Raw genomic sequence first — 27,700 nt, 5'->3', positions numbered from 1 at the left:
TCTGTTTCACCCTCTAGAACATAAGCACTGTAAGGGAATAGATCTTGTCTTGCTGTTTTCTCTATGGTTTACAACTGTGCCTGGCATATATTAAGATCACACATGCACACACACACATATGTAGATAGAGACAGATATATATATATATATATACTGAATGAGTGAAGTGATTATTATAATACTACTGTGGTCAAAGATTTAGTATCAGTGATGATTGATTTTATGTGTCAATTTGACTGGGCCATCGCATGTTCACATATTTGTGCAAGCATTATTCTGGGTATGTCTGTGAGAGTATTTCTGGATGAGATTAACATTTCAATCAGTAGACTGAGTCCAGTAGATTGTCCTCCCCAGTGTGGGTGGACCTCAGCCCATCCTTTGGATGCCTGAATAAAACAAAAGATGGAGTAAAGGGAGAGAATTCACTCTCTGTGCCTGATTGTTTTCAAGGACATTGGTCTTCTGCACTCCGACAAGAATTCATGTCATCTGCTTTCCTGGTTCTCAGGCCTTCCATTCTTTTTTTTTTTTTTTTTTTTTTTTTTATGATAGTCACACAGAGAGAGAGAGAGAGAGGCAGAGACATAGGCAGAGGGAGAAGCAGGCTCCATGCACCGGGAGCCTGATGTGGGATTCGATCCCAGGTCTCCAGGATCGCGCCCTGGGCCAAAGGCAGGCGCTAAACCACTGCGCCACCCAGGGATCACTCTCAGGCCTTCCAACGTGGACTAGAACTACACTGCCAGCTCTCCTGGGTCTCTATTTTACATGTGGCAGATCATGTGACATCTCGTCCTCTATAATCACATGAGGCAGTCCCTTAATAAATCTCTCTCTCTCTCTCTCTCTCATACACACACACACACACACACACACACACACATACACATGCATACATCCTATTGATTCTATTTTCCTGGAGAACTATTACTAAATACAACATCTTTGGCATTTTTTAAGAAAATTACTCTGATTTTTAAAATTATTCATTATAAAAGTATCATTTTATAGAAATTTAGAAAGTTAAAAAAGAAAAAAACTTGATAATCTCACTGTTCAAACCCAACTATTATTCACATTTTGTTTCATTTATTTTCAGTATGTTCCTACACATACAATTGTTGTTTTTCAAGATGTAATTACACTGTATAACTTTATACCATGTTTTCTATTAAATTATAGACATTTTTCATTTTTAGTTTAGTCTTCATAACCATCATTTTTAATACCTGCACAAGAGAGTGTATGTGCCATAATTGACTTAAATTCCCCCTGCCTGTTGCAAATCTAATTTATCTCCATTTTTCATTATTACTGTAATAAACATCTGCCTGCATAAAGCATTATCCATATTTAGAATTATTTCCTTAGGATATATTGTCAAAAGTGGGACAATTGTATCAAAGTTTACAGATTTACTTAAAGCTCTTACTACAAATTTCCAAATAGTTTTCTAGAAAAGTTCTTCCAATTTATATTCTCCCCAGTAGAATATGAGAGTAGCCATCATACACTCAGTGACCACCACTATTGGTCTAGGATATTTTTCAGTTTTAAAGTTAAATGAAATAGTACAACTTAGTTGAATTTGCATTTCTTCTGTTGCTAGTGGGTAATGGGGTCTTTTCTGATCTCTCCATTATTAACTTTCATATATACTTGCATGGGGACACAATTACTATTATGGCTTTGTATGTTTTAATATGTTTAGGGCTGGTCATATAAAAACTTTCCTCATTATCCTTTTTATTGTTGTCCTTTCTGTTTACATTTCTAGACGAATTTGGGGATCATTTTGTTAAATTCCTAAAAATAAAAAAAAATCCCTTTGGCATTGTGACAGGACTTGTTTTAATATATGAAGTATTCCCGGGAATCCCTGGATGGCTCAGCAGTTTGGCGCCTGTCTTGGCCCAGGGCGTGATCCTGGAGTCTCGGGATCGAGTCCCACGTTGGGCTCCCTGCATGGAGCCTGCTTCTCCCTCTGCCTGTGTCTCTGCCTCTCTCTCTCTCTCTGTGTGTGTGTCTATCATAAATAAATTAATTAATTAATCTTGAAAAAAATATATATGAAGTATTTCCACTGACATTCAGGAAAGTCTGTCTCAGGAGGAAGTTCACGACCACATATATGAGGAGTGTCTGGCCTTGGAAAATCTCAAGCTTCACGGTTTCCCTTTCTGGCTTCCCCACTGCAGCCAGGGGCTTTCTGCTCCAAGCAACACAACACTTAACAATGAGGTGGCCTGAACCACTGGTATGGAATTATCCTCTCACCAAGAGGACATCGTCAGGAGGGGGCTTTTCTGCATTAGCTCATCATCTCCACAATGTCGCCAAAGCTTTGTGTTTTCCCATGTGGTCCATCATCAGTGGGTCAGCCCTCTAGCTGCTGCAGCAACAGATCAGGACACCATGAATTCTTGCACAGCCTAGAGCCACAGTGGGCAGAGGCCCCTTACTTTTTTAAGGAGGAAGGTCCTTCCCAGAAGTGGTCCTGACAACTTTCCCATACATCTCATTGGACAAGTTGATGTCTTGTGACCATGCAGTCTTCAATCAGTGGCTTATAGAAGAAATTGCCCTCACTGTTTTTTTTATTTTAATGAGATTTTTTTTAATTTTTATTTATTTATGATAGTCACACAAAGAGAGAGAGAGCGAGGCAGAGACACAGGCAGAGGGAGAAGCAGGCTCCATGCACCGGGAGCCCGACATGGGATTCGATCCCGGGTCTCCAGGATCACACCCTGGGCCAAAGGCAGGCGCCAAACCACTGCGCCACCCAGGGATCCCGCCCTCACTGGTTTTGGCCACTTGTCAGTCATGTGATGGGGCTAGGGCATGGCTAGTTTCACTGAGTACTTAAGATGGTAACATAAAAATAGAATAAGAGAGTGAGGAGTGAGAGGGAGGACATGGGCTGTAGAGTAACAATGGCTACCATTGCTCAGACTGTATTTTGGAAAACAGATTATAGAGTCTAGCCTTACACAGGTAGGATACCGGTTTTGTGGGTTCTGAAGCTTATATTTTGAGGGGACAAAATATCCTATACAAAATTAGGTAAAGAAGAATATTTACTTAAAACTAGGGGAAAAATGTGCAAAGCACATATTTTTAAAAACTAACAAATACCACAAAACCCACAAACACCACAAAATAATATATTTTAGTTATTTGCCCTATCCACCTAGAATAAATTTTAAATTGATATAAACCATAATTCTAAAGAATATATAAAATTAGGTCAAACACAAAAGTAGCTCAAAGCATTCTATTGAGCTACACAATTGTGTGCAATCAAATTAATGTTGTATTAGATACTCTGACAAACTGGTGTGCATGTGTAGAACTTTGGTCACTGGAATATTTGTGTCTTCAGAGGACTCCGCTTCATCAATGGCAATCTTGAGTGCTGTTTCGCCTGGGATGTCCAGCTTCCTCAGGGGAACTCATCAGATCTATACTTGCTAAAATGCCAAACAGGTGACTTCCTGGGCCAGTGTATTCTGTTTGGTACTTGTGGTAGCTTTCTACCCCTGTGTAATAAACTCTCAGAAACTTACATCTTAAAACAAGACAAATAATTATTTCATGACTTCTCCAGGTCCAAAATCCAGGCAGAGTGTACTGGGTTCTGTTTAGGGTCTCACCAGGCAGGAAATGAGGTGTTAGCTGGGATGGCAGTTCTCTCTAGGGTTCAAGGTCCTCTTCCAGGTTCACTTGTTACACTGGTTATTGACAGAACTCATTTTCTTGCACCTAGAGGACTGAGCCATGAGCCTGATACCACAATCAACATCAAGAGGTCCTTGCCACGTGGCCCCAGTGGGAATTTCACAACATGGATGTTTGTTTTCTTCCAAGCTAGCTGGGGTTCACCTCTATGACTGTCTTTTCTGCGATCAGCCAGAGGAAAAATCTGTGCTTTCCAAGGACTTGTGTGATTAAGTTAGCCCCTCCACCTCTCCCTGGATAATCTCCATATTTAAAGTCAACTGATTTGGTAGCTTCATTGCATCTGCAAAATCCCATCACAGCAGTACCTAGGTTAGTGATTGACTGAATAATTGGAGAAAGGTGTTTGTAGACCAGGACCAGGTTATAATTTTTTAAAATATATTTTGGGGCTCATCTTGCAATTCTGCCTACAGAGGCATTATTTATTACACACTTGTGTCTTAGAGATACAGTAATTCTGACATATTTTATAATGTCATCCCCTTCAGGACTATAGCAGTACCTTATCATATATATTCCTAACAGAACAACTGCTATTTTGCCTAGGCATCAATAAGTACTGAATTCTCTGTTAGTGATTTTATGTGGCAAGACTGAAAGATTTTCCAAAGATTAGTTTCTGGGATCTGCCCATTCAACCTTTGTCTTCTTCACCACCTTTGTCTGTCTTCTGATAAAAAACATGTTCGCTGGTTAGTTGAGTTCAGGCTGCACGTCAGATCTCCTTCCTGCATATAGAGGCCCTCGATTCCTCATCTGCAATTATGAAATCTAGAAATCTCTGAACCAACGCTTTAACTCAGATGGTGGCAATGACTAACTTGAAGTAAAGTAGGGCTACTTATAGTCCCTGTTATCTCAGTATTAATTTTCATATGTATCTCTGGGGAAGTATTAGGGATTGGGTATTGTGGGTGCTGCCCAGACTCTGCTAGGAGTCTTAGGGCATAGCTTTCTCAAAATTCTAAATTCTGAAACAAACAAACAAAAAAACCCTAAATACTCTGATTATAAGGATTTTACTTAATATAGTGCAGACTGTTATAAAAGGCTATGAGACATCATATGGCAAAACTTTTTAATTGGCAAATAAACATGGTTACTTGCTCAGAGAAAGATGTCTTCCAACTATTCTGACATCAACTAATGTACTGCAATTCCATTTTGGCACCTCCCACCCAGAATTAATGTATACCCTACAAGTTAAAGGGCATGGCTCCAAAAAGACTATCTTCATTTCAGACACCAGACACAAGTGAAATCCTTGAGCCACACACACTTCTGACCGAATGGTTACAATTTGGGGATTTCCAATGGCCCCTTCTGATTTGGCAGTTTGCTAGAATGACTTATAGAACTCAGGATGGTGTGAGATTTGTAATTACAGTTTCATTATAAAAGATGCAATTCAGGAATAACCAAAGGAAAGTACAAGTAGGGCAAGGACTGAGAGAGTCCTGAATGCAGGGCTTCTGTACCTCCTCCCCATGAAATCAGGACATGTCACTCTCCCAGAACATTGATGTGTTCCCCAACCAGGAAGCTCCAAAAAGCTTTGGTGTCCAGCTTTTTTACTGAAGCCCCATTATGGAGACATGACTGATTAAATTGTTGGCACATCATTAAACTCAATTTCCAGTCCTCTTCCCTTCTCCAGAGATCATGCCGGCTCAATGTCTCAGTCTTCTAATCATGTGGTTGGTTTTTGTGGTGACCAGTCCCCATCCTGAAACTATCTACGGGGCCAACCACGAGTCATTTCATTAGCATAAATTCAGATGCGGTCTAAGATATGGCTGAAAAACAGACACTTCTGTCACTTGGGAAATTACAAGGGCTTCAGAAACTCTGTGCCAGGAATGTTGGACAAAGATCAGAACACTTAGGATATGACATCATTTCATGTCTGTTAACATCCCTAGAATGTTCTTCCACTAGTGGGGCCACTACCTGGATGGTCCAGTTTCTGACTCTTATTCTTCTGTTGATGTGACACCCAATAGAAAGACTCGTTGGATGTCCCCATTGGGTTAGTGCATGGCTCCAATTCCTTTTCTGTTCCTGAGTGGAGACCAAGGATATTTTTATTCAAATCATATTAAGATTTTAGTAAAGACATATAAATATATACACTTGGTCAAAATTATTGCTTCATGTTTTATAATTATCATTCTGCTTTTGATTTAAAATTTCATAACATTTTCAGACTAGCAATTGCTAGCTTAGAGGAATGCCACTCGTTTTTACATATTTATCTTCTCTCTGGCCTCTTTACTCATAAACTCTTATTAATTCTAAAAGCATTAAAATTGATTCATTTGGATTTTTGTAAGTACTAAATCATACCATCCTCACATAATGATATCCCTTCTTATACTTCTACCACTTATACCTGGTCAAGGCCTTATTAGGTTGTCCAGGACGTGTAGAATGCAAGTAAATAAGAGTTGGGGTGCTAGAAGCTTGGAGCTTGGTTTTATTCTTGATTTCAATGCAGAAACTTCTGGGATTTTTATCGGTTAGAACAATATTGGCTGTTTTGAAATATATTTTTTCATGCTAATAAGGTAGACTTCAAGTTCTTACATACATAGCATTTTATTATTAATAGGTGTTAAATTTATTTATGGCCATTTGACATCATTAATTTTTGCATATTATTTATTTAAAAAAAACTAGTAACAGAATGTGCTTGGTGTTTTTTGTATAAAAGTACAACTTGGAATTATTATTCTAGAATGTGGGGTTATCTGTAACAGCTAATTCTATCATGTATATAAAATTTCAGTTAAAGAACCCCTCAAGATATTTTTACAGATACCTTTATTGCATAGATTCTACTTTCAACTATTGGACTCAAGATTCTGATGCTTGCAGTAGATGGAGCCAGATAAACTCCATGGTCTACTGTAGCACTTTGTAAACAATCAGTGAATATAATGTAATGTAACATCATCTAAATTGGTTTAGGGAACACATGTTCTACTATATCAGGGGTCAGGAAACCATGGCCCACCAGCCACATCCTACCCGTTTACCATATGGTTTTGTAAATACATTTTTATTGGGACATAATCACTTATGCCCCATTAATTTACATATATACAATGGTTATTTTCATATTATATGAAAAGTTCAGTAACTGGAACAGAGACTTTATGGCCCACATAGCCTAAAATATTTATTATTTAGGCCTTACCTAAATAATAAATTTGCCTATCCCTGTTCTAGATACAAGCCAGTATTCTGAGAAAATAAAAAAATGAGAAGAAGGACTTCTACCATCAGATAAGCCCAAGAGTGGCATATGTCTTCATGAAAATTTAAATTTTACTCTAACAAGAAAAAAATCTGGAGTTCTTCATTAAGAACGAATACATACATACATGTACAAGCTCACTATTACTTTACAAACTTTTTTTGAGCAACAAATCCATTTTTCTTTGAAGAATTATGCCTATCAGTGCACTAGTATCTGTGCATGCTTGATGGAAGACATTATTTCTTTCCTTATTTTCAGCAATAGCTCATTCATTTTTTCTTTTTTTTTAAGATTTTATTTATTTAAAAATAATAAAAAAAATGAGAAGAAAAATGAGAGACACAGAGAGAGAGAGAGAGAGAGAGAGAGAGAGGCAGAGACACAGGCAGAGGGAGAAGCAGGCTCCATGCAGGGAGCCAGACATGGGACTTGATCCCAGGTCTCCAGGATCAGGCCCTGGGCTGAAGGCGGCGCTAAACCGCTGAGCCACCTGGGCTGCCCTCATTCATTTTTTCATCTCATCTCTCCCCTCCTTTGATCTTCTGATTGATTTAAAAAAAAAAAAAGTACTAAAAGTACTTTAGCACTTTAGTACTTTAGCACTAGGGGTGCCTAAGCCTAGGTGGCCTATGGTTGAGCATCAGACTCCTGATTTCAGCTCAAGCCATGATCTCAGTGTCGTGGGAAGGACCCCATATCCAGCTCGTGCTCAGCACAGTTTGCTTGGGATTCTTGTCTCTCCCTCTGTTCCTCCCTTGCTCACATGTGTGTGTGTCTGTGCTCTCTCTCTCCCTCTCTGTCTCTCAAAAAACAAAACAAAACAAAACAAAACAAAAAAAACCTTTGGAAAGTACTTTTAAAGCTTTACCTCTTATTTCTTTCTAATCCATCTACCACAACAGTTATTTGTAGTGACGATGGTGGTTGCCAGAGTCAGTTTCTGTTCCTGACAATGGTTATTAACCTACCTGCAATATTCCTGAAGCAGCTATGGAGGAGGTGAAACATACAAAGGCATTTCTTGGAAGTCAGGCAAAGGAGGAATGGTCCCACCCACACTTTAACCTTTGGCAAGTTCCTTGACTCCTATTAGCTGACTTTCTTCTTTTATGAACCAGAACTAGGAATACCTGCTTTACTGGATCAGGAGGATAAAGTGGGTTAATGCTTGTGATGTCACTGGCCTGATCCTGGCAGCATAACAAATGCTTACTAAGGGTCAGTGTTCTTCTACGGAATTGCTGACGCCATGGAGATATGGTTTTAGATATGGTTTTAGAGGTTCTCCACCTCTCCTCCCACCTGGAAAATAAAGATAATCATGTGACAATACAGGGTTCTAATGAGGATTTAGTGAGATTACTGTGAAGAATGCTTGATGCTCTATCAGTGACCATTACTATATATATTAACATTGTGGTTGTCAAGCAATAGAAAAGGAACCAGTGAATGGGGGGGGGGGGGTGGGGGGGGTGAGGAACGCAGCTTCCTAAGGTGGCCATCTACTTCCTAGGTATCCATATCTGGTTATCTAACTTCTCTGAGCTATTCCATCATTTTTATATTGTGGGTTTGAGACAAACACTATTGCTAAACATTTTAGACTGTCTTATAGCGGCAGCATATTTTCACACTCCTGGCTTTACTTTGTAATCCTGACAGTATATCTAAGTTTTTACCAAATAAGGCTTTATGATGACAATATACATAGAGCAGAATCACTTTTTTCCTTTAGCTCTGGTCTCTTCCATGTAGTCAAATAATTTCCAATGTCTGCAAAGGGAGTCCTTGTTAGGCCCTGTTTTTATTAACTAATAAATGTTCCAACTTAATTGGCTTCTGGGCTAATGAGTTTAATTTGTCAAGGCAATTAACCAGTGTTCATGAAGTTTCTAAGTTATTCCTTGCACTTTCATCTTTGCTTGGCCTGCATTCACTGTTGTATGTGCTGGTGTCCATATGGTTTTTTAAGCCACTGAGGATCGATGGGACAGACTCCATCACTTGCCTCGAGGCCCCTCTTGAGTTCACAGTTGAGTTTATTCCTATGCTGGACTGAAGGATTCCCTGGCTTCAAGCCTAGCCTCTAGGGTAGCCACTGGCCCCTCCCATGAATTTTTTTTTTTTTTTTTTTTTTGTCCTTTAAATGTCTTTGGTATGATTGGAAGCACCTTTAAAAGGTAGGGGAATCTGGCCAACAAAAATCACCGGGAAAGAGCAGATTTGTCAATGGTAGAGACAAGCCAGTGATAGCAGCTCCAGGTGAAATTTGCCTCCGGAGTGACTCTGGCCTTTGTCACAACATGTTTGCTGCCCTCAGAAAGCATCAAAGTAAATTTGTGGGATCCATTGGTTCACCTGGCCCAAGTAGAATGTCCCCTCCTAGAATAGTTGCACGACATTAATTTGTGGCAAGGAAAGAATTCCATCCAATAAGACTCAAATGCAAGATTGGATCATTTTAAAAATAACTGAGAATATCAATTGTGGTATTTAATCCCCACTAAGTCAATATGCTGAAAAATATGTGAATATGGCTTCAAGGCAGATTTCTACTCTGTGAATTTTTCTTTTTTTTTTTCTCCTCTAAGTCCTTTTGGGTCAGAAGAAAAATGGGGGGGTGGTCCTTGTGCTGTGTGCAATTTACTCTGCTCTTTGCTCTCTTTTTTTCTGTTACTGCTATTATTTGTACAGGACATTAGGATAGCAATTCTAATTCTAAGAATTTATTATAGAGAAGTAATCATATAATATTAACAATAATAATAATAATAATAATTAACAATTCTTGGGCCTTGTATCTGCCAGGGATTGTGCTAAGCACATGATCTGCCTTATTTATTTCATCCTTGCAGCCATGCATTGAATTGCAGATTAGTGTCCTCCATTCCATTTTACAGAAGAAGAAATAAAGTTTGAGGGGCATAAGTACATTGCCAAGGTCACATAGCAAGGTAAAGGAAGTAAGAGCTTCTAGTTTACTTAATTCCTAATTACTTTGATACACCATGATGTCTTTAATTGTATACTGAGTACCAAAATAAAAATATAAAAATAAAGAAATAAAAGGCTAGAAGGAGGGACACCTGTGTGGCTCAGTGATTGAGCATCCACCCTTGTCTCAGGTCATGATCCTAGGGTCCTGGGATCCAGTCCCACATCAGGCTCCCCGCAGGAAGCCTGCTTCTCCCTCTGCCTATGTCTCTGCCTCTCTCTGTGTCTCTTGTGAATAAATAAATAAAATCTTAAAAAAAAAAAAAAGACTAGAGACTATATATATATATATAAACTATTAATAGTGCTTGACTCTAAGTGGTGAGATAGTTTTCTCTTCCTTCTTATTTTCCAAATTTTCTAAAAGATTTATTTATTTACTTGAGAGAGAGAGTGGAGGATGGGGCAAGGGAGAGAGAATCTCAAGCAGACTCTTCACTGAGCTGGGAGCCCTACATGGGGCCTGATCCCATTACCCTGAGATCATGACCTGTGCCAAAATCTAGAGTTAGGTGCTCAACTGACTGAGCCATGCAGGCACCCCAGTATCTTCCAAATTTTCTTAAACATTAATATATATATATCCCCAACACTCTCTCTCTCTCTTTCTTTCTCTTTAAATATTTCTCCCCAACTGCTCTTATTCCAGCAAATAGCTCCACTACCTACTCAACAGAAAACAAAGCAGCCAGATACTTTCTCGGGCTTCTCTCTTTCTCTTGACCTCGCAAGCCTCATCAATATAATTATGTCCTCAAATATATCTTGCTTCTCTCCAATCCCAGGGATATTATCATATCTTTCCTGACTTCTCTCACTGTCTTCACCATATGGCAGCAAGAAAGATCTTCTGAAAATGTAAATCAGAACAAGTTTCTTCCCTTCTTAAAGTCCTTATGTGGCAAGTAGAATAAAATGCAAATAAAATCCATGCCCCTGTCCCATCCAAGCTTTGTATGTGTCATTGATCCCCACTTCCTTCTCCAAATTCTCTTCCTGCTACTTTTTCATCCCTCACTCAGCTTCATCAAGACATCCTAGAACATTCTCTCACATGCTGTTTGTTGCACCTGCTGTTTCCAAGACCAGGGCCCTCATGTCCTGACTCTTGAGAGGCTGACTCTTAATAAACTCGTGTTCATTCTTCATGCTTCTATTCAGATGCTTCTTCCTCAGAAAGGACTCTCTGGTTATCCTATCAAAACTGGCTTCCTATTATGTGCCCCAAGAATACTGTTGTTTTCTCCTTCAGAGCATTTTCCCCAATTTTAAATCATTTTGTGTTTCAATTTCTTTTCTTGTTCATTATCTGCCTTCTTTGAAAAGATAGACACATCATGAGGGAAGAGACATTGCCTTTCTTATTTATTCCATGCCTGGCACAGACCCTGGTTCCCAGCAGTGCTCGGTAATCACTAGTAGCAGAACAGTATTGTGTTGGGAACACGAACTGCCCGTGAAGAAAGCTCAAACAATGTCAAACCATTACAAATTTACTCTTGAAACAAGGGCATGACTCTGTGGGAGTCAGGGCCCAACTGGACACCAGGGAGGCCTCTGAGTTAATTTCTGTGTGGAATACATCGTATATGGGAGCCCAACAAATGAAAATGAGCCTATCTGAAGTTTGCAAATACATTAAATCACAATAGCAACCGCAGAATGGTTTACAACCTGGAGTGGCAAAAGATTTTTTTCAGAACAGAGTGTTTGACCATGGATATTGGGCATAGTGGTAATAAAAAAGCAGACTTTCAGCAGTTTTAATATTGTTTTTCGATTGTCTTCAGATGATGGACCCTCTCGTCACCTGAATTACGATAAGCCCCTACCGCTGCCAGGATGGACTGGGACTCCCCGACCATGCACAACTTCTGCAGCCTTTGGCAGCAGCTGTGCCTGTCCTGCTCTAGGTCCTGTTGTGATCACTGTGACTTGGCTGTTCTCTTCTAGAAAGAGGGAATACCCAATGGCTTCCTCATTTGGTTGTTGTGAGGATTAAATAAGAAGGAAGCACAAGGTTATTAAGTAATTGCACGATGCCATTATTAAAGGTTGAGATGATCTTGTTAATCTTTTTACGTTCAGCTATAAAACAATGGTAAGGACTCTGTTGACATTTGTAAAAATGATTGGAAAGAATTTCATCTTTTTAGCCTCTCTCCTTCCGTAACAGTGCTTAGGACCTCAGAAAATGTTTGCTCAAAGGTGTGATGAAAGATCACACATTGTGTCCACCCTACCTTCCCCTAAATTGCACTTCAGATAAGGTCCTGTGGTTCCGGGATTGGTCTTAAGTAGGCAATGAGAAAAAGAATTTTCATCTCAAGATCTGGTTTGGAGAGGAGACCTACCACTTTGCCCATTCCATCTGCTTTTGCCTTGCGTCAGCTTTCTCCTGGAAAGGTGAAGTGGACAGAGCAAGTTGCTGAGGGCAAGTGGACCAGAGTTCTAACCCCAGTACTTCTTCTTATGGGCTGTGTGACTTTGGGCATTTCACTTAACATCTCTGAACTTAATTATTTTTGCCCACCACTGGAAGTAATATGCCCTTTTACATGGAAGTATCATGAGAATCAAATAAAATAGCATTCCATACCCAACATGATGTCTAGAACACAGTCAGTGCCCAATAAATATTAATTTGTTACTGTCTTCTTTCAAGCTCTTTTGTGGAAAGAGAATGGGAGAAGGATGTTAAGGAGTAGAAGAGAGACAGGCTCAAAAGACAAATCATTTGATGTCTGCAGAACACAGCAGGTTTCTTGGAAAAGCCATAAAGAGCAAGAAGCAGCACTCAGCCCAGGCTGTGTCCATGACCACGGGCTCAACCCTGCTGTTTGCAGATGGGGAATTCTGGAATGGCAAATATTAGACCAAGGCAAACGGGGCTTTTGTGAATTTCTTTTGGGCTGCTTTCTGAGGAGTGTCACTTTGTGTGCCAGCTCTCCACCTCCGTCTGTTCCCTGGCCTCCGGAATGTGGCCCCCACGGTGGAGCCTGAATCGTTACCAGGGCAATGACGATGTCCTTGGCTCAGAGTGTGCTGATGTGGGCTCGAATGGCTGGTCAGGGCTTAATGACCAGAAACTCCTGATGTTCAAGGGCAGCACTGGTATTAAGATGGTATGAAATCTGGCAGCCCCACAGGGACCTGTTTGCTCCTTCCCCCCATTCAGAAATTCAATTTATTTTTTAATCTCCCAGGCATCCAGTTCAGAAGCCATAGGGCTTTTGATCATGATATTTGGTGGTGAATCTCTGACCCTGAAAGATCCTGTGATGGGCTGAATGTTTGTGCCCCCCAAAATCCATATGTTGAAGTCCTAACACCGATGTGACAGTATTAGGAGGTAGGGCCTTTGGGAGGTAATTAGATTTAGATGAAATCACGAGGATGGAGCCCCCATGATGAGATTGGTGCTCCTCTAAGAAGAGATCAGAGAGCTTTCTCTCCCTCTCAGGGCCATGTGAGGATAAGCAAGAAGCCAGCCTTCTGCAAGAATGCTCTTTCCAGGAACTGATTAGGCCAGCACTTTGTTTTTTTTTTTTTTTTTTTTTTTTTTTTTTAATTTATTTATGATAGTAACACACACACACAGAGAGAGAGAGAGAGAGGCAGAGACACAGGCAGAGGGAGAAGCAGGCTCCATGCACCGGGAGCCCGACGTGGGATTCGATCCTGGGTCTCCAAGATCGTGCCCTGGGCCAAAGGCAGGCGCTAAACCGCTGCGCCACCCAGGGATCCCATAGGCCAGCACTTTGATCTTAAATTTTCCAGCCTCTGGAAGTGGAAATACATTTCTGTTATTTAAGCCACCCCTATGGCATTTTGTTATAGCAGCCAGAGCTAAGACACTTCCTTAGAAATGTGTGTTTACTGGAGTTACATACACCTGGGTTCCAGCTTTGCTGCCTTATTTCACTTCTCTGACCCTCTGTTCCCTTGAAGAGTTAGAAGGAATAGAAAAAAAAAGAAAAAAAGAAAAAAAAGAGTGTTCCACTTTTCTCTTTACTGTATAATAAACCACCTCCAAACATGGCTTAAGACAACAATTATTATCTCTCACAATTTGGTAGGTTGACTGGGCTCAGTGGGGCAGTAGTAGCTCAGGATGTGTGAAATTGCAGTCATCCAAAGGCTGGACATCCAGAATGGCTCTTCATGTGGTATTTTATGCTGGCTCTCCTCTGGCAGCACTGTTGTGGCTGTTGACCTAAGAGCCTACATGTGGTCTTTCCGTGTTGTGTGAGCTCCTCACAGTGTGAGGGTGGGTTCCCCAAAGGAAAGACCTCCAAAAAGAACAATCCAAGGAGCTCAAACAGAAATTTCAAGGCTTCTTATGATCTAGTCTTGGGAGCCCCAGAACATCACTTCCACTACTGTATTCTCTTGGTCAAGCAGGGCACAGGAGTCAGCTTAGATTCAGAGAGAGTAAAAAATAGACTTCACTGGCTGATGAGATGGAAGGGAGATCACAATGCAGAAGAGTTTGTAGATTCGGAGATATGGGGCAGCAATCTGACAAATACAATCTGACACAAAAAGACAAAAAAAAAAAAAAAAGATGAAGTTTGTTCCCTATCAGGAGAAAAAACCTTTTCACTCCCTGATTCATTTTGATTCTGCTTGCCTCCAGTGTTTACAACTTTATCAATAGTGGGTATGGTTTTAGTTCTGTGGTCTACATCTTTATTCACTGAGCACTCCCTTCAAGAGAGACAGTGGCATCTCTCTTCAGCTTCTGCAATGGATCTCTGTTCACCATCCCTTCACCAGATATTGTGTCCCTTCCCTTGGTTGGTGTTTGGGCCTTATCCTCATTCTTGCCCTCTTTTTAAATTTCCAGTGTTCCTTCAAGTAGAACTCAGGAGCCACTAGGATGTTCTTCCCCTTTCTCTGAGAATAAGAGAGATTTGGGGATAAGTCAGGATGCCCAAGCATACAGTACCATTGTCTGGAATCCACAAATCTTGTAGACTGGAAGCCAGCACCGTAAACTACAGGGTACACATGCCCAGCCCTTGAACACCTTACTTATGGCATTTATTACTTTTCTATGCTGCATTCAAAATTATCACAACAATCCAGTTAAAAACAGTACCCATTTATTATCTCTGAATTCTGTGAGTGTGAAGTCTTATCAGCTGATAAGTCAGCTGAAGTCAGCTCAGGTTATTACAAGAGTGAAATCAGGGTGTTGACCACGTTGAGTTCTCATTTGGAGGCTCTGCTTCCAAGTGAATTCAGGTTCCAAGCAGAATTCAGTTCCTTGTGGTTATTAAGACTGAGGTCCCCATTTTCTTATTGGCATCAACCAGGTTCACTTGCATCTTTTAGAGGCTGCCTGCATGTCTTCCATGTTGCCCCTTTCATCTTCAAGTTGCCAACAGAGAACTTCTCATGTGCCCAATCTCCCTCATACTTCACACACCTGAATGCCCCTGTCTCTGATTTCTAGACACACATGGAAAGGTCTCATATGGAAGACCCACATGGAAAAGCCTCTCCCAGATTTCTCCCCATTTTAGGGCAAATTGATTTGAGATCTTAATTATATCTGAAAAATTCTTTCACATAAGAACCCAGACTAGTGATTAATTGGAAGCTGGGAGAAGGTATGTGTACAACTGGGCCTGAAACTCTTAGGACCATCTTAGGAGTCTGCCTGCACATTATGCTTCACTCCTCTGCAATAGCAGCACCAGGCGAGACCTAAAGGTTCTGCAGTTCAGCAATATCCAATAGGCAAGTGAAGTGCCCTAGCCTCCAAAAGTGATTCTCTGAGACAACCTCCCCTCTTGCCACCTCCCCTCTTGGCTTCCAGGGAAGGGAGGATTTCATCCTAAACAGTTTTGACAGTTCTCACAACATCTTCATCTTCCATGCTCCTGTGTCCTCATTCTCACAGCTTGACAAGTGTTGTGACTGGTCAGAGGCAGAGGCAGCGGCTAATTCTGCAACCTCTTAGGAATCCTTGGGCATGATGCTTGATCTTCACCTCTTTTAGAAGTATTGTTTAGAATGTGGAGGCTTCCTAGTCCTCCAATTTCAGGGTTCAAGAAGAATCTCATCAACATTCTGTGACATTATTCCCTGGGAATAATAGAACACACGTGTCCAGGGAGCAAGGAAAGGATCATCATGCCCACTCTCTGACATACGACCTTTAGAATAATAACCTATTTCCTTTGCTTGGAAAGCAATAAATAAACACCACTGGACAACACAAGTCCTTTTTTGCCCATTCTCATTACGGAAGTTCAGGGAGTCCTGAGCTGAGTTTTTGCCTCATGTAGCACCCTGGGCCAGTCATTTCTCCTCACTTTATCCTTTCCTTCCTGAGCAATATTCCCACCAATCATGGACAGAGGTTCCAATTGGGAGGAAACACAGGGAGTTCTCATTGTATTAGCAATGCTGTATTCCTCTAACGCAGTCTATGGTGTTCATTATTAGTTTTCATACATTTGTGTATATCTAAAGTATCATATAGAAATTTCTTATCATGGAAAAATGTCCCCACAGAGACCTATAACATGATATTAACCTAAATAAGCTGTTTTCTCTGCTGAACCAAAGAACTAAACAGAACAGGGCAGTTTACTTTGGTTTCTGCAACCACACACATGGTGCCTGATACAGAACTGACTCTGAAGATCTTTTTGTAGACCAAGTACAGGATGCACTGGTAGTTTGTCAGGCTGATTTACCTTTTTCCTTCTTATTCTCCAAATTCTACCCAGGCATTAAATGGAGCTCAGCATCCCCTTCCCTGACTCTTCCCTGAGATTTTCACTGATGCATGCAGTCCTCATAGGCATCTCTATGAATGTCTTTTTTTTTTTTAATTTAGTACTTTATTTTTTTATTTTTTATTTATTTATAAATAAATAAAATTTATTTATTTATGATTTTTTTAATTTAGTACTTTATTTTTTTTATTTTTTATTTATTTATAAATAAATAAAATTTATTTATTTATGATAGTCACAGAGAGAGAGAGAGGCGCAGAGACACAGGCAGAGGGAGAAGCAGGCTCCATGTACCGGGAGCCCGATGTGGGATTCGATCCCGGGTCTCCAGGATCGCGCCCTGGGCCAAAGGCAGGTGCCAAACTGCTGCGCCACCCAGGGATCCCTCTATGAATGTCTATACTGTTTGCAGTCTGTGCTGTAAAAGAGGGTCAGAAAAGAGAATAGAAGTGCTTTTATCAAGCACTAGGAAGTAGACACTACTTCTGTGGGGTATATATTATTCTCGTGTTAGTGTTCACTCATGTCAGGATAATATAATAAGCATCTGCTATTGACCATGTGTTATAGGAAGCTCTGGAGATACAGCAATGAGAGCAAAACAGAGGAAAATATCTTTTCTTCAAGGAGCTTTGAATCAAAATGGGAAAATAAGAACCAGGCTCAGAGAGGTATGTGATCTCTCAACGAACCAGACTCAGCCCTCAGTACATAGCTCTGATGATCTTCACACTAGGCAGCATTTTGGGTGTTTCCACTTTCCTTCATTTACTCTCACAACTCAACAGTATAATATGTACATATTACAAATGAAGTTGCTGTCTAAGCAATTTACATAGCTGGCAGGAGATTGTACCAGGTTGAGTAGTGCCCGTAAAATGTCACATCCACCCTGAACCTCAGAATGAGACCTTATTTGGAAGTAGGATCTTTGCAGATATAGTTAAGGTGAGGTCATACTGGAGAAGGACGGGTCCTAAATCCAGTGCTGCTGTCCTTAAAAGAAAGCCACTTGAAGACACAGAGGGACACACAGGAGGAAGGCTTGGCGGTGACCAAGGCAGATGGGGGCAGGAGCAAGCTAAGACCACAAAGGACAGTGGCAAACACCAGAAGTCAGGTGGGAGGCCTGGACCTGCTCTCCTGCAGAGTCTCCAATGGAGCCAATCCTACTGACACCTTGATTTCAGACTCCTGGCCTCCTGAACTGTGAGGCAATAAATTGTTGTCTTAAGCCACTTGGTTTGCAGTAATTTGTTACAACATCCCTAGCAAATGAATACAGAGGTGGAAGCCAGAGTTGGGCCCATATTGGACTCCAGAGTCCAGCCCCCACCAGCCTCTCTCCTCCCTTAGTGAGGCTGAGAAGAGAATCAGCTGAAGGGAGAGGAATGTGCTTTGCAAATTTTGATGTGTTCTTCAAAGGTTGTGGACTTTTATCATTATTGTTTTAAGAGACTCTGTTCCCAACATTATCTAAGAATTCAGTAAAATTATATTATTAAATGAGATAGAGAACCCTTTCTTTATTGTTAAATGAACTCTTTAAAATGATATTTCCAGAATTCCTCCTGCTTTGACTTTGCTCTTCCTCTATTCAGAATAATATCTTGGTTGTCCACACCCAGGATTGTGTTAGAAAGCCTCCAAGTGGTACCTGAAGACCATTGCCCATTCCCAGTTGTAAGAAATGACACTAGCTTGTGCGTGACCAATATGGATTGGGACAGACAGGAGTATCCTATACAAGCTGTAACTATGTTATATACAAATGTGGTGCTGGATTTTGTTGTTGTTTCTTATCATTCAACAACAACTTAAAAAGGTATCTTTGCATGTAATAAGGTTATTAATAGAAAGAAAACAGAGTCTGCTCCCCTAAGAGGATTTTCTCAAGGACGGAAAGGGGCTTTTGTCTTGTGTGATTGTCTATGTTCCCCCTTTTCACATCACGGCCACCTGCACACACACACATGCATGCACAAACCCTTAGACTTGCATGCGTGCCTACACAGGCATATGCACACATGCTAACACATGCATATATTCCCTAAAAGGAACTACATGCTCCACATTTCCCTCAGACTTCACTCACTCCTTTCCATCTTCGTGGCCAACCAACCTCCTTTTACTGACCTGTAAGAATGTTAACAATAAAAGCTTTATTTGCACAGTGCTACTACATGCCAGGCATCTTTTAATCCCATGTTACAGATGCATAAGATGAGGCACAGAAAAATTGTACAAGGTGGCCTAGCTCTTTTTCTGATGTTGTGTTATCTCTATAATCCTTTTGTATTTGTGCTCAGGCCTTCCTAGGACTTTAAATTCCACCTTAGGTCGCTGACTCCAGGATTTCAGACTCCAGCCAGACTTTGTGATCTGGGCTCACATAAACAACTCCATAATTGCATCTTTACATGGATGTCTCAGACATCTCAAACACAAGGTGTTGGAAGCAGAACTCCCTCCTTCTCCACCTCACACGTACTATAAACTGTTCCAAAGTGGTTACTACCCTCCCCCACCCCTTTGCCTCTCAGTAAATATACCACCATCCCTCCACGCAGTTGCTCAGTCCAAAAACAAAGAATTTCTCACGATTTTTCCTTTCCCATCTCTCCTTCCCCAATCACACAGGGAGGCAAGTCTTGTCATTTATAAAACCTTCCAAATTACCCCTAACTGGTCTATGTTTTCCGATCTTTGCTCTTGTCCAGACCCACTAGGAGATAAGAGTCTCCTGACTCGTTTCCTTACTTATACTTGGTTCAAAGAACCACCTGAAAACCAAAATCCAGCCCAGCATTTCCCCAAATAACACTTAGTACATGATGTAGTCAAGGAACTGGCTTTACCAATCAGTCTTAGAAAACTGGCTAAGGATAACATCAGATGCTATTTTCGAGATTCCTGTGGCCAGCAATCTGATAGCTTGAAAATAATGAATTGTGGGGATGGATGAGCCTCATGAAGTATCTCCTTTGCATGTTCCTAAACACCAGGGCTGTGCCTGACCATCAGGCCCCTGCTCCACCATTAAGCCCTGGTCAGCATGAACCAACCTCATCCCCCCTAGGGACCACTGCAGGTTCCCCCAACATAGCCACATTCCAGAGATGAGAGGACAGAAGCAGAGCCCATGAAGCAATGTTAGATGTAAGAGGGCCTCATTGGTCATGGTAAAGTGATTGGATTTTATGCTTAAGCAATGACACAGATAGGGAGCCTGTGTAATCCTTCCCAGCTCAGATGAGCAGATCATCATGGAAGTTTGGTCTTGTAGGATGGCAGAGCCACAATGTCCAAATCCCAACTTGAAGGGCGGATTGGGGAACAGATATGAAGGCAAGGTCCTAGCATGCAAACAAAAAAGAGCAGGATACAGAACATTACTAGAATGAATGTATGGAAAGATAATTGGGTCTGCCTAAGAAGTATTCCTGGACAAAACCATAGAATCAACTACCAGGTCTTTCTCCAAGGCATTCCTCAAAGAAACTTGAAAGCAAGCAGGGGAAAAAAAGCCAGGAGTAAAATCAGAACTTGAGTTGGAGGGAAGAAATAAGACTGTGATATGGTGGCTAGAGGAAGAAGGTTTTTCCAAGCTCTCCTTTACATTGGGAGGTCGGTGTGGCAAATACACTGTGGCATAGCTTACACAGGTGAATTGCATGGGGTAGGGGGACAGAGCACCAGGATGGAGTCTTCACTCTGACATTAATAGCTAGGACACCTTGGGAGAGACACTTAGTCCCACTGAGCTTCAATAGCTTCATGTGGAATGTGATTACTGGGGTTCTTTTTTAGTAGTTAAATTGCAGTATTCTAATAGAAGAAGAAGAAGAAGAAGAAGAAGAAGAAGAAGAAGAAGAAGAAGGAGAAGGAGAAGGAGAAGGAGAAGGAGAAGGAGAAGGAGAAGGAGAAGGAGAAGGAGAAGGAGAAGAGAAGAAGAAGAAGAAGAAGAAGAAGAAGAAGAAGAAGAAGAAGAAGAAGAAGAAGAAGGGATCCCTGGGTGGCGCAGCAGTTTGGCGCCTGCCTTTGGCCCAGGGCGCGATCCTGGAGATCCGGGATCGAATCCCACATCAGGCTCCCGGTGCATGGAGCCTGCTTCTCTCTCTGCCTCTCTCTCTCGCTCTCTCTCTGTGACTATCATAAATGAATAAAAAATTTAAAAAAAAAAAAAGAAGAAAAAGAAGAAGAAGAAGAAGAAGGGGAGGAGGAGAAGGAAGGAGGAGGAGGAGGAGGAAAAAGAAGAAGGAGGAAAAAGGAGGAGAAGGAGGAGAAGGAAAAGAATAATAATTTCTGGAGAATTTGACATTGAAGCAATTTTTAAGGAGATCATGGAACAATCCTGATTTTTCAGATGGAGAGAACAGCCATGTGGAAGGTACAAGAACCAAGAGCATGAACACACTGGTGTAGACCAGGGCTCCAGATCTGGGGCCAGGAGATGGGTTGGTTTGGATGTGGACCTGGGGCCTAAGAATCAAATTCAGTCCAGATCATTGGCAGAGTTACAAGAGTCAGATTCGGAGAGGAAGGACACACATTTGGAGAGGGGATGGCATTGTGATAGGAGAGCAAATGCTCACTTAAAGGAAGGGGATGACACAGAGGAAGAAAGCTTGCAATCTGCTCCTGAGGTTTCCAGTGGGTGTCATGGGTTCTTCCCTGGGCCCCCACAGCCCTCTGCACTTGTCCCTTCCTCAACACAACCTACAGCCACCATGTTGCATTTATGTTCTTAGCTGATGCCAGAATCCAGCTTTCTGTTTAGGATACTCAGAACAGAGACCAATTAAATGTTTTTTAAAAGTTGAAAAGCACCTGTAGTCCAATCATCCAAAAATGCCTCAGTAAACCATCTGATGGATGCCCTTTGGGCATCTTTTCCTGTGTGTGCTTTTGGGTATTTGTGTGTACAATCAAAACCAGGCTCATAGTATACACATCCCTCCCTAGTCTGCTCTTTTCACTTCATAATCTCTGCATTGGGACTAATGCCGATGTCCACACATATCCATCTATATCATAGTATGTGGTGGCTGTCTGGTGTTCCATGGCATAGTTTAGATAACCACTCTGTGGACTTTGAATTTCAGGTTCTTCCTAATATTTCACTTTGATAAATAAACTGCAACGAGTACTCCTGTATTCATACTTTTCACATTGGTCTAAATATTTCTTTAGGATAAATCCTCTGAAATATTTTTTTAATTAAAGATATATATATATATATATATATATAATGCAAATTATAAGTTCTAAGGACTTAGAATACACTGCCAAATTTTTCTTTGGAAAGTTTCTCTCTTGTGTGGTATCTGAAGGTGCCTATTTCCCCACAGCCTGGCAAACCCTGGGGATTATCATTCTTTTTTCTCCTGACCTAGTAGGCAAAAAATGGTATTTTAATATATTATTGTAGATTGTGTTTCTTCCATTATTGATGAGATTAAACTTCTTAATATGTTTATTGATCATTTATGTTCTTTTCCTTTTGAAAATGACCAGTTAGTTCATTTTCTCTGCCCATCTTCTTCCTTCCTTCCTTCCTTCCTTCCTTCCTTCCTTCCTTCCTTCCTTTCTTCCTTCCTTCTTTCCTTCCCTCCTTTTGTTTGTAAGTAGGCTCCATGCCTAGTGTGGAGCTCAGTGCAGGGATTTAACTCATGACCCTGAGATCAAGACCTGAACTGAAATCATAAGTTGGACACTCAACCAAGTAAGTCACCCAGATGTTCCCTGCCCATCTTTTTATTGGGGTTATTTACCTTTGTTTTTGAATGATATAAAAATATTTTTGTGAAGATAAGCCTTTGTCATTTCTATTGCAAAAATATTTCAATCCAGTTTGTCTTTGTCATTTTTAACTTTGTTTATGGTATTTTAATCATTCAGAATCTGTTTAGTGTGATGTAGCCATATTTAGCCTTCATTTCTTTTATGGTTTCTGCCTTTGGGGTCATGCTTTGAGAGTTGGTCCCCACCCTGTGATTACGTAAATGCAAACCAGATGTCAGCGCAGTCACAGGCGCTCTGTCTGTAGGAAGCTCCGCCCATTTGCCAGTTTTCATAATAAATCCACTCACACCGGTTGTTTTCTGGAGATTGAGGGAACACACACAGGTGGGGTTTCAGGATGAAGGACACATCACTATTAAGTGCCACCACCTCACTATCAGTGTCTCTTCTTGCCGAATCTCCTTTCCATTTCTCTCTAGTGAGCACCAAATTTCTTTTATTATGCAGAGCGATTAATGACTCATCTTTTGATACTTAAGCCTTCCTTGAGGATCTTGACCTGTAACCCAAGCAGCTGATCAAGCATTTCTTCTAAATTAATATTCTGCTGCCTTCCAAAAGATTGTGGTGAACACATGTCTTTCCAACTATTACATAAATATGTTGCTACATTCTCCTCTGGTGATTTACAGTTTTATACCTAACATTTGAGTTTTTCTGTTATTATTTGTCTCTGGACTATCAAATTGCAAGATGGTTATTGGAATTCTTACCTCCCCTAGCCCCCAGCAATGGACTGGGAGCCTTAGCAGGGTAGCAGGTGTCTTTGTTCCTTTTTTATCTTCTGTTCTTTTCACAGCACCAGATGCATAGTAGGTGCTGAATAAATAAATATTCACTGAATGGGGAAGGAGCAGTGAGACATTGTTGAGGCCGGAGTTGGAATTTCCCCAATTCAAATGAGGTTTGCCCTCTCCAAATGAAACTCAAGAACTTTCTCCACTAGACTGATTAGAATTTTCCACCTTTGTTTAAAGTGCTCTGTAGGGAGAGATTCATTTTAGCTTGCCCTGGATCTCCTTTCCCTTCTTTTGGTAACTACACCCTGATTTCCCTTTGAATAGAAGGTGAGCAGGGATGGGAGTGTGACTTAAGCCAGAAAATGATGGGTACCCCAGGACTGGTAATGGAAGTTTCAGGAAAGAGATGCTCTTCTTTGGCTGGGGGTTGGCCGGGGGGGGGGGGGGTGGTGTCAATGTACTAAACTGATAATAATGTGGAGAGATGGTCTCTAATGACTGTCTTGGTCAACCTGCAGAAATAAGCCAACCTAGAGGAATGCAGAACTGGGAGATGAAGACAGATTTTTGCAAAAATTGTTTGAACATTGGCTCTAGCCTACATATTTCATTTATGAAAACAAATGCATTTCTCTCTTGGCCAGTTTGGGCTTAGATTGATGTCTCTTGCACACCCCTCCCCCCAATATTGCTCACAGTCTTGACTAAAACAGACTAATGTCTAACCCCTGTAACAGAGACCATGACTTATAACACAAAGAAATTAAAATCATTGACAATCTTGTCATTGTTGCCTGGTCTATCCCTGGGAGCTTCCTAGGATATACTAGAATCCATAAATCAGTATCTTCTTAGAATAGAGCATTAAGTAGGATTGATTGAACCTCCTGCCATGCATCATGCACTGTGAATACATTTGTTACCTCTATTCTTTCCACCCATTATGTAATACTACTCATGAGGCACTGAGGCTTTTACTAAATCATATCAGATGTACTAGCCACATAGGTAGTAACTGAGCAGCAGTTGTGTGGTGGTTACGAGCATGGCCTCTGGAGCTAGTCCATTTACACTTGATGTCTAGTTCTGCTACCTAATTTCTGCAAGACCTTGGAGAAATAATTACTTAAATTGTATGTGCCTCACTTTCCTCACCCATGAATAATGATAATAATAGAACTGCTTTATAGACTTGTTCAAAGGACCCAATGAGATCGTATAGACAACAGAGGTTAAAATTGGTGAATGCTCAACAGGAAATTAACTATTACAGTTTCTTGGTCTAAGTAGGCTAGACTGGGCAATCAGAAGCTCTTATTGCTACGAAAATCACACTGTCACTGAGATACTCCATAAATAACTCTAAAATCATTTTAATACAGTACTACCTCGACCCAGTTTTAGTTAAGTTGGATACCACATTCCCCTACTTCTTTATCATCCTGACCACAGAACAGAAAAGATGTGAAGTTTGAGGTGCTGGTATGATCTTTTCCTCAGAGTAGGGGAATGTGTCTGGTAGAGTATGTGTGAGAGAGACTGTATGTGTGTGTGTGTGACAGAGAGAGAGACAGAGACAGAGAGAGACAGAGGACTGATAACGTTACTTAGGCCTTGAATCAACTCTTAGCAGGCAACTTGGTCTTTGTGTTTCCCATTTATGGGAGCTAATAAATCTTGCTTTCCTTCAAGCAAATTAGGTAGGACCTCTGTCAAAACTGAAATGGACCAACAGGTACAGTCCCCTAAATTTTTAAAGGAATGTATAGATGAATATTACTCTCCCCAACTCCTGATGAATTATATCTTTCAGCCAGAACAGAACGCAATTCACTTCTTTCATTCATTCATTCGTTCATTCATTCATCCATTCACTTTACAAATTCTTATTGATTATCTATTCTGTGCCCACATGATTTCATTATTTCTGCATTAGCTATGACATTAGTGTGATGATCTCACTTTGGTCACTGTAAGTCCTTCTTTCCTTCCTTGGAAAATAGTGCTAAGTATCCCTAAATATCTCTTGTTGTGGTGTTCAAATAAGACTTATAGTTTGAAAACTCTGAAGTGCTCTATAAATATGGGATGATAGCTCCATGTTCTGGAAATTTGAGTAAGGGACAATATTTCTAGTATTATTAATGCTGATTTTATATCTCTTTTGGGAAGCAGGTAGAATAGAATGGCTAGTTAAAATATCTGTGGTAAATTAAACTCACCACAAGGACTCCATATGTGAATTAGCACAGCGTGTCATGTGGTGGTAAACACGTAAGTCTGAAATTATCGATTATGTGAATTTTTTTCATTTCACTTGCTATGAAAGATTTGCAGGAATTCTTTCAAAGGCAGAGTAGAGCAATAAAGTACATTTCTTGTCACTGCAAAATAAGGTAGAACATGGTAAGCATAATAGTAAATTTTAAAATGCCCCTTTTAAGCATTTACTATGTGCTAAGCACTGTGCTAAGAAATTTGTACTTTTTTCTCAATTAAATTTCACACTCCCCTGTAAGTTTTCCTTATTTTATAGCTGAGGAAACCAAGGGAAAGTTACAGATCCAGTCCCAAAGCAAGGCACTTATAGATGAAGGGACAAGTCTAGAGTAAATTTGGTTTTCTCTCTTTAAAAATCAATAAATAAATAAATGAACGAATAAATAAATTTATTTGAGAGAGAGAGAGAGAGAACAGGGGGAGCCCAGGCAGAGGGAGAAAAAGTCTCAAGCAGACTCCCCACTGAGTGTAGAGCCTGATGCAGGGCTTGATCCCAGGACCCTGAGATCATGACCTGAGCCAAAACCATGATTGCATGTTTAACTGACTGTGCCACCCAGGCACAGTGCCCCAGAGTAAATTTGCTTTTCTTAAGTTCTTGGGAAGCCTTTGTAGAAGGTGTAGCATCTGAAATAAGTATTTTAGAGTGGTAGAACTTGGGCTTGGAAAGGAAGGTGGGGAGGGTGGCAGGAGATGGGTGTGAACAACACAAAGAAAGGCACGGAGACAAAGAGCAGGATGTATGAGTGGGACACAGAATGTAAAACTGATTGAGGAACATGTTGTTTGAAAATAAGAGAAAATGAAGACTGAAAAAATATCTTTGGGACAGACCTAGAGGGCTTTGAATGGCAGGGTCAAGAGTCTAAGCTTGTTTTCTAGGCAATGGAGAGAATTAGAATGTTAAAGCCATGACATGGCATCATTGAAATGCTACCCAAGGGGGCCACTCAGCCTGCCACATGCAGAGAGAGTAGGACAGAGAGACTGAGTAGGACACTACTCACTGCAACAAGACAGATTTTGTGACTACAAGTGAAACGTGAAGAGGAAATTTGATTGTCAACTCCAAGGAGATGTCTTTCTGATGACCTATTTAAGACATTTGGGTTTTGTTTTCTGGCTTTGTTTTTGCAGAGAATCAGATCTCTGGCTTAAAGTCTAGTAAAGCATGTGATTGCCTTTAAGATTTTGCAAACACACAGGGAGAGAAAAGGCTACCCTCCCTGCAGCTTCTTGAGATTTCCTCATCCAAAGACTCTCTCTTCTTGCCAAGAATGTGCATGATTTGAGCCAGCTAGTTCTGGCAATGTTCCCTTATTCCTCTTGGAGCCCCACCCCCAGCAGGGCTCTCACCGGAGCCCAAACTCCATCCAAAAGTTAGAAAACCTGCCAAGGCCTCTGAGCCTCCCATATGATCCCACTCCCTCCCAGTTCAAGTTTGGCCTTCTGACTGAAAACTGAATATTTTGGATTTTGAAGAAAACATGCTCTGTTTCCCCCGATGGCATCTCCAGTGTAAAGGGAAATAGACTGGCCTTTGTTACTTTGTCCACGGTAGAAGGTTACGGGCTGTCCCAAAGCTGGGGGCGGGGTTAGTGGCAGGAGGTAAGGTCTGGTCAGTTGACTTAGCATAAGGCCTGCATTGTCCTGGTGGCCTCTTGGAGAAACAAAACTTTTCAAGGAGCAGAGCTGCCCACTTGGGCTCAGAGCCTAGTGGGCCTGATTACCCAGCACTTTCTCATGAATGTTTCTCATCTTCTAGGACCTTCTTGGGCTTTGAACATAGCTACCACATTGATATGCAGGGTGGCATCCTCCTCACATGGAATGTTTTGTGAAACAAAAGGCAAAGCAGAAGAACCTCCAGAATCTAAGGCTACTTGTGTAGGCAGCTGATTTGTAAAGGCAGGAACATGGAAAATTCACCATTGGCTAGAAAGCATTGATGAAAACCCTGTCCTGGGACAGCCACTGGACTTGGCACAGCTTGAATTTGAATCCAAGACCATCTGCCCTGAACTCACATTCTCTCTACCACCCCCATGTTTTGTTTCATTTATTTTTGTTCAGTAGTAGAGTCTTATCTTCAAATAAAATCTTACCTAGAGTGCAAA

The 27,700-nt window shown here is 40.9% G+C and overlaps 1 long non-coding RNA gene across 1 annotated transcript; it reads left to right on the top strand.

Annotated features, from left to right (window-relative positions):
* The first annotated feature begins 13,023 nt into the window (after positions 1–13,023).
* LOC112654052 (uncharacterized) lies at positions 13,024–27,690 on the top strand. Its single transcript, XR_003132682.2, has 3 exons — positions 13,024–13,128; positions 17,329–17,429; positions 27,349–27,690. It is a non-coding gene; the product is annotated as an uncharacterized LOC112654052 (long non-coding RNA).
* Positions 27,691–27,700: the final 10 nt, after the last annotated feature.

The sequence above is a fragment of the Canis lupus genome, chromosome 3 (assembly GCF_003254725.2).
Source record: "Canis lupus dingo isolate Sandy chromosome 3, ASM325472v2, whole genome shotgun sequence".
Classification (NCBI taxonomy): domain Eukaryota; kingdom Metazoa; phylum Chordata; class Mammalia; order Carnivora; family Canidae; genus Canis; species Canis lupus.
This window is presented reverse-complemented; position numbering and strand designations above follow the sequence as displayed.